An 8,471-nucleotide genomic window follows, 5' to 3' on the forward strand; every position below is an offset into this window, starting at 1 on the left:
AAATGGAAACATGAAGGCTTTTCCAGTGAGGGGCGACGAAACTTGATTTCTCGCCCTACGTGGTGTTACCAAGGGTGTTCAGCTTCATTAATTCACTAAGTCATACATTTGCTCTGCTAAGTCTGTGTTTTGTTTTATAGTGAAAAGTGTTTTCCGTTGTTATCTTCTTTAAATCTCCCCCTGAAATCTCAGTTTTCTGTATAAGTCACAAGGACTGTTTTGGTGTTCGTAAGACTCAGAAACCCTCAGTATAATTCTTAACAGTTCCAGTTCTCTGGCCGCTCTTGTGGTCACACCATTCGTACAGATGTTTTCCAGATGTCCGTCATATGTTCTGACTATTCTAGGACAGCCTTGATTTATTTTTGAGAGTTTTTTTTTTTTCTATAGGGCGTGTGCGCTCTCCAGAAAGAGAGAGACAGAGAGACAGAAAGTAAGAAATCACCCCCCGGGGGATGGCCACACCGCAATCCCTTCTCCTCCATTCTCCTCTCGGGATCTTGGGCATGCACACACACACACCCAGTGTGAGTTTAAGCCACCGGATCCAGGACTCGAACCTCAGTCGACTACATGGGAGTCCAGCAACATAACCATTATGCCAACTGCTGGTCCCAATTTTAAAGACTCTATCTGCTTCTCATTGCAAATCATTTTTCTCCCATAAGTCCCAGGATCTTGACCAATTGTATTTGAATGAACTAAGTCATTTAGCACTTTTAGAAGCAGAGCTAGAAACAGGGGCAAAGCCAACGTTCAGGGGATGAACAGGACTGGGGGGGGGGACTCAATTATTCACAGTTGAGCCCATAGTGACCCATATTCTGCTGAGAGAAGTCTGTGTGTAGCACACATTTTGGTCCGAATACATGTGAGTGAGTGTCCCGGGAAAACAAGGAAAGAACAGTGTTAAGTATTTCTAGATCCTTCTTTCTAAGTTTCTTTCTTTCCTCTGTGAGTGAGAGAAATAACACCCCCAACAGGGTCCACCCCCAGGTTCATCTAGCCTCAATCATGGCCACACATGTGCCTGATATACTCAAAGAGGTCTCCAGACATGAACCTGGAACCTTCCCAGGTGGGTCAGCCATGGGATATTGCATCACCAACTTCAGGCCCTCTAGGTCCCTTTCCCTGAACAATGTCAACTTCCCTGAGGTACAGTGGTTTCAGTCCAGGAGACCAAAGATGATAACCTAGATTTCTGCTGAAGTAGGAAGAACCTGAGGATGGACCTGATTCAGTGACCACTGGGGCCGAGGATGGGTAACAAAGGTCAGCAGGCGAGTCTCCAGGTTAGAAGCAGAGCTAGAAACAGGGGCAAGGCCAACGTTCGGGGAATGAACAGGACAGGAACAAGCATGTGTGTGTGTGTGTGTGTGTGTGTGTAAGTGGTGGCTTTCCTTGTTGGCTAGCCATCTCATAGGTGCTGGTAAGATGACCTGATTTGGGGTCAGTAGGTGGCTTAACAGTTAAGGCACTGGACTTCCACGTGGTCAATCATGATTCGAATCCCAGACCCGGTAGCTTGAAATTCACACCAGGCACATGTACATACGTACCCAAAATCCCGAGCGAAGAATGGAGAAGGGATTGAGGTGTGAACACCTTCCTGGGGGATTATTTCTTCTCACTTTCTCTCTTTCTGTCTCTCTCTGGCAAGCACACATGCCCTATACCAAAAATCTCTCTCTCTCTCTTTCTCTCTCTCTCTCTCTCAAAAAAAGATGACCTGATTTAAGGGAGTTTCCCCCTCTTCTGTTTACTCCCTCTTGGGTAACTGAGCAGGACTAAGCAGAATGGGGGCTGCTCTAAATGTGTCTGAGGAAAGACCTTTACCTTTTCCTGAGAAGGGAGGCAGCTTTCTCTGAGGTTCCTCCGGGCCACCTTATCTTCCTCCAGCACATAGTAAATGGCTAGCTCATTTTCTCTGGCACAACCAAGTACCCTCTCCCCTGCGTTTGCCCACTTCCTGTCTCTGGTGGTTGGGCTGTAGTGGTAGGGAGGTATGGTAATCCTGAACCAGTCCATGTATGACCTTATGTGACAAAAGGGACTTTGCAGATGTGATTAAGTTAAGGATCTCACAACGGGGAGATCATCCTGGATTATCCAGCTGGGCCAGTGTAATTACAGGGTCCTTCTAAGAGGGAGGCAAGAGGGTCCAAGTTAAAGAAGGTGATTTAACAATGGAAGCAAAGGTTCAAGAGCAAGAAGCAGAGATTGGAAAATCCTACACTGCTGGCATTGAAAATGCAAGGAAGGGCCATGAGTCAAGGAATGCGGACGGCCTCTAGCTGAAAAGGTAAAGAAATGAGTCCTCTGCTAGAGACTCCAGAAGGGACACAGCCAATACCTTGATGTTAGGACTTCTCACATGCTATAAGATACTAAGTAGGTATTGTTTTAAGTCGCTAAGTTTCAGGTATCTTTTCACAGCAACAATAAGAAACTCATATAGGGGGACCAGCAGTTGACGTAATGGCTATGTCATTGGACTCCCACATAGTCAACTGCAGTTCGAGTCCCGGACCCGGTGGCTTAAACTCACACCGGGCGCGTGTGCATGCGTGCCCAAGATCCTGAGAGGAGAATGGAGGAGAAGGGATTATGGCGTGGCCGTCTCCCCTGGGGGGTGTCTCTCTGTCTCTCTGCAGTTGAACCAGCTGAGGAGAGTGATAGATGTGGGGAGCCTGGATGGGGGCACTGACAGTGCAGTTACATACAGTTGGTTAAGCCCATGACCTCCATGGGCCGAAAAGTGGACTTCCGCTTTTCAACAGGGGACACAAGCATGTGTGTGTGTGTGTGTGTGTGTGTGTGTGTGTGTGTGTGTGTAAGTGGTGGCTTTCCTTGTTGGCTAGCCATCTCATAGGTGCTGGTAAGATGACCTGATTTGGGGTCAGTAGGTGGCTTAACAGTTAAGGCACTGGACTTCCACGTGGTCAATCATGATTCGAATCCCAGACCCGGTAGCTTGAAATTCACACCAGGCACATGTACATACGTACCCAAAATCCCGAGCGAAGAATGGAGAAGGGATTGAGGTGTGAACACCTTCCTGGGGGATTATTTCTTCTCACTTTCTCTCTTTCTGTCTCTCTCTGGCAAGCACACATGCCCTATACCAAAAATCTCTCTCTCTCTCTTTCTCTCTCTCTCTCTCTCAAAAAAAGATGACCTGATTTAAGGGAGTTTCCCCCTCTTCTGTTTACTCCCTCTTGGGTAACTGAGCAGGACTAAGCAGAATGGGGGCTGCTCTAAATGTGTCTGAGGAAAGACCTTTACCTTTTCCTGAGAAGGGAGGCAGCTTTCTCTGAGGTTCCTCCGGGCCACCTTATCTTCCTCCAGCACATAGTAAATGGCTAGCTCATTTTCTCTGGCACAACCAAGTACCCTCTCCCCTGCGTTTGCCCACTTCCTGTCTCTGGTGGTTGGGCTGTAGTGGTAGGGAGGTATGGTAATCCTGAACCAGTCCATGTATGACCTTATGTGACAAAAGGGACTTTGCAGATGTGATTAAGTTAAGGATCTCACAACGGGGAGATCATCCTGGATTATCCAGCTGGGCCAGTGTAATTACAGGGTCCTTCTAAGAGGGAGGCAAGAGGGTCCAAGTTAAAGAAGGTGATTTAACAATGGAAGCAAAGGTTCAAGAGCAAGAAGCAGAGATTGGAAAATCCTACACTGCTGGCATTGAAAATGCAAGGAAGGGCCATGAGTCAAGGAATGCGGACGGCCTCTAGCTGAAAAGGTAAAGAAATGAGTCCTCTGCTAGAGACTCCAGAAGGGACACAGCCAATACCTTGATGTTAGGACTTCTCACATGCTATAAGATACTAAGTGGGTATTGTTTTAAGTCGCTAAGTTTCAGGTATCTTTTCACAGCAACAATAAGAAACTCATATAGGGGGACCAGCAGTTGACGTAATGGCTATGTCATTGGACTCCCACATAGTCAACTGCAGTTCGAGTCCCGGACCCGGTGGCTTAAACTCACACCGGGCGCGTGTGCATGCGTGCCCAAGATCCTGAGAGGAGAATGGAGGAGAAGGGATTATGGCGTGGCCGTCTCCCCTGGGGGGTGTCTCTCTGTCTCTCTGCAGTTGAACCAGCTGAGGAGAGTGATAGATGTGGGGAGCCTGGATGGGGGCACTGACAGTGCAGTTACATACAGTTGGTTAAGCCCATGACCTCCATGGGCCGAAAAGTGGACTTCCGCTTTTCAACAGGGGACACTGAAGCAGTTGGGGGGTGGATGGAGTAGGAGAACCTTAGGCCCTTTTCTCTGTCTCCCTTGGCATCCAAAGACTATTAGCCCACACTATGGAGTATCCCATCGGCCTCCCTTAAATCTGACATGAGCCATGTCCTACTGGGGCAAGAAGTCTTGGTAGATGGTAACAGGCAGCTGGCATTATGATAAGGCTCAAGGGGCAGGAAGGATGGAAACACTAGTAGCCAAGGAATGAATATTCTGAATAGAGGGTGACAAATTTACAGGCGACCTGTTACCTGGAAGATGAGGTAGCACAGAACCGGGTGAGTCCTTTGGTCTGGCTGTGGGGCATGGATTGGAAAGCTGTGATGACTGTTGCCCAGTGATAGAAACTCTGGAAGCTTCTGTTCCCTCATCTGTGAAATGGGCTGAACGTAGTACTTACCTCACAGGGCTGTAATTAGCCTTAAGGAAATAATCCGTGAAAATTGCTTGGTGCAGTACCTGGCACACAGACAGCCCTTGGTGAAGGCTATAATTATATAAAACTGCAGCCTCGATTAGAAATCCAGGAAAGGGTGACCTGTGCAGGTCGAAAGGCTTCTTGATAAACAGGGTGGGTGGAAGTCTGTTGAGTGCAGGTCATGAGGTATGTCAAATGGTATGTGGCACTGGGATGGGACAGGTCCATCAGGAAGGCCAACAGATGGCTCCCCACAGATGCCCAGTGGTCAGGAGCAGATGCTTAGGCCCTAAGCACTGCCCGAGCCTGTCCTAGACCGAGGTATGTGCGTGCAGAGGGACCGTGGTGCCCACCCCCAATAAGGGCAGGCCTTGGGGCCCAACAACCACTTCATCCTTGTCCCTGTAATATAGGGCATGTAACCAGCACCTATTCCCTGATAACAAGTGGTCAGGTTCTGGAGAGTCCTTCCTAGGGCCAGGCCAGAGCAGAGCACCTACAAAACAGCTGCATCAGGGCAAGCCAGAGGTATGGCTAAGCTAGGTGACCCCAAGGCCCAGGCTTGAGGTCACTGGGATCATCTGAGAAGATCAAGGGGGAAGAGCAAGACTGGACATGAGAGAAAAGCGAGCAACAAGACGTGGGATACAGAGGGGCCAAGCCCAGCTGGAGGGAACAGGGAGGTATGGAGGAACCCCACACCTACGAAAGACCTGGGTCACATCCACAGGCCGTCCCCACTGGGGTGTGCGATAGTCTGGCTAACTTTGTCAACAGCTCCAGGCTGTTTAAAGAGTCTGGGGAAACATTTAAATGCATTTTTCATTTTAATGTCAAAATGAGTGCAAAAAGTATGAGAAGAACATGTACTTTTACAAAATTGACCTAACATCATTTTGTACTCAGTGGCAGAGTGGGATGAACGTTTTTCACAGTGGGAAGTCAAGACTTCACAAACATGAGCCAAGAACCATCCGTTCCCAGTCCGTTCTGCAGTTTCTATTGTGCCTGTGAAGAAAATTTCCATGAAATTCTTTTCGTTGAAATCAAAAATACTTTTGTGATCGAGAATACAGTTCTCTTTTCAATGGATCACACCATTACCTAACGCAGCTATGGTTTCAGATTGTTTCGTATTTTACTGAATATCCATTTTGACATTATGAAAACCCACCATTTTCATCAGCATCAACCAAAAGTAGAATAGCTCTGGAAAAGTTTTGTTCCAGAACTGCTAAAGAAGTAACCAATGGTTGGGATGAAACTCTGTCTCTTAGATTTTTCTAAATCCAGGGCCAGCAGGTGGCATGGTGGTTAAGGTGTTGGAATTCCCACATGGCTGGCCGTGGTTTGAGTCCCAGACCTGGCGGCTTGCTTTCTCACTCTCCCTCTCTCTCTCTCTGTCTTTCTCTGGCAAAACTCATGTGAAAAATAATATTAACAGTAATAAATAAATAATTCTTTAAATCCAAATGTAAAGAGTGGTTGGTTCCTCTCATCACTAAAATATTTTATGAAAACACTAAAATTAACGTGAAAGCTCTTGAACTTCACGTTCTACTGTGGGAGTTATCTGACTGATTAAAGAAACAGTTTTATTGTTACGAGCCATAAAGAACATTGCTACTCGGCTTGTCAGTGTGTCTGCTCAAAACACCAATACTGACTTTGGAGTAGCAAAATCAAGGGTTGTAACAGAGTTTTGAAATTTTGCAGCTCCTAGAAAGAAAATCGTAAGAGATCTTTGCTAATGACAGTATAAACAAATCCTTTTATTCCCCCCTAAAATTTTAATCTTTTAATGAAAATGCTAAGCTTTACTTCCAGTTTGACCTGGGTCAAATGCCAGTTCTATTACATTTAGAAATAAAACATTGCTCTTCATCTCTCGTATTTCTCATAAGATGTTTTGTGATTTTTGACTTTTGAGAATACTCATACCTAATCATTAAGTTTTACTTATTCTCTATGAAATACTTAAGTCTTATTTATTTATTTATTTATTTATTTATGGTAATTCACTATACATCAATGCAGTACACAAAATGAGATTTTTCCATCCAGTATACATTGTATATTGGCTCAACCAAGGATATGACCACACATGTTATCATCAACAAATAATTTTATATTTCTTGTTTCTTATATATTTTGCTACTGCTGGTCCCTAGGCTGGCCATTCTCTTGGTTGTTTCTTATGCTCCTATTCTGTGTGTCCAACTTTAGTTTTCCTGATGTAGCACTCCCTTCAGAACTTCTTGGAGAGCAGATCTGGTGTTGGTAAATTCTTTCTGGTTTTATTTATCTGAGAATGTTCTTGTCTTTTTTTCCCATATGAAAAATGATCTTTCTGGGTATATATTCTTGGTTAAAATTGTTTTTCACTTAACACTTTGAATATATTTTCCCATTCTTTCCTTGCTTGCATTGTTTTTGGTGACAGGTCCAATGTTAGCCTAATGGGGTATCCTTTGAAAGTAATTTGATGTTCCCTTCTTGCCAATTTTAGTATCTTGTCTCTGTCTGTGGTTTTGGTCAATCTGGCTATGATGTGTCTTGGGGAAGATCTTCTTGGATTGATTCTATGTGGGGTCCTTTGTATTTCTTAAGTCGATCTTTGGGTGCCGTTCTAGGTTTGGAAAGTTTTCTTCCAGGATTTCATGGAATCGATTCTCAACGCCCTTATTATTTTCTTCACCTTCTGGGATACTGATGATCTGGATGTTTGGGCGTTTAATGGTATCTAGTATTACTCATATGTTATTCTCATTTTGGGGGGTTATTTTCTGTCTTTTTGGTGAATTTTCCTAGGTCAGAGGCTCTGTCTTCTACATCTGAGATTCAATCTTCTGCATGAACTAATCTGCTTTTGATATTTTCAACAGAAGTTTTGATATCCTGTATTATAGCTTTCATCTCTAACAATTCCATTTGATTGTTTTTTACGATGTGTATCTCCTCTCTCAGATCGTGCAAGAACTTCCTCACCTCCTGGAACTCAGTGTCTCTTTTCTCCTGCATCTTCTGAAGCTCGTTGTGGTTTGTTGTCTCTCTTCTCTTGCATCTCAGTTACCTTTTTCACTATAAATATTTTAAATTCTTTATCTGACATTTCCATGAGTTTCCTTGTATTCTTTGTGGAAGAAGAGGAGTTATTCTTTTCCATTAGAGGAGAGATATTTTCTTGGTTTCACATATTTCTTGTGCCTCCGTGGTGGTTTCTGGTCATTTGATGGATTATATGTTTTTTTTTTTCCTGTTTTTTTTGGAGTTAAATCTGAGCATTCAGAGGAATGCAGAAGGAGGTGACCTGCAGTCTATAAACAGTACTATTTTTCTCCCTTTGCACAGCTGATTCAATGAAAATTGAGGATTAATCTAACCCTAAAAGGATCCAGATATTTGGTTACTGAGCACCTAGACCTGTTTAGAAAGTCAGTGTGTGGAGGCTGTGCAGAAAAGTGAGAAAGGCAAAAAAGAAAAGGAAAAGGACTAGGGGGGGAAAAAGAGGGGGAGAGAAGAAGAGAGGAAAAAAGACAAATACAATAAGAAAAAGAGAAGAAAATTTTTTTCAAAAAATGAAAACTGTGCAGCACGAATGGGGTCACTCAGAACTCAAACATAGACGGCTGCTGATTGGCTTATTCTATTGGGGCAGGGGAAAGGTAAAAATTAGAAAGACAAAAGAGCAGCAGAAAGGTAAGTTTAAAGCCTTTTTAATTAAAAATAGAGACAGAGGGACCAGCAGTTAGCGTAATGGCTATGTTGCTGGACTCCCCTGTAGTCCAC

Source organism: Tupaia chinensis, unplaced genomic scaffold (genome assembly GCF_000334495.1).
Source record: "Tupaia chinensis unplaced genomic scaffold, TupChi_1.0 Scaffold000248_1, whole genome shotgun sequence".
NCBI lineage: Eukaryota > Metazoa > Chordata > Mammalia > Scandentia > Tupaiidae > Tupaia > Tupaia belangeri.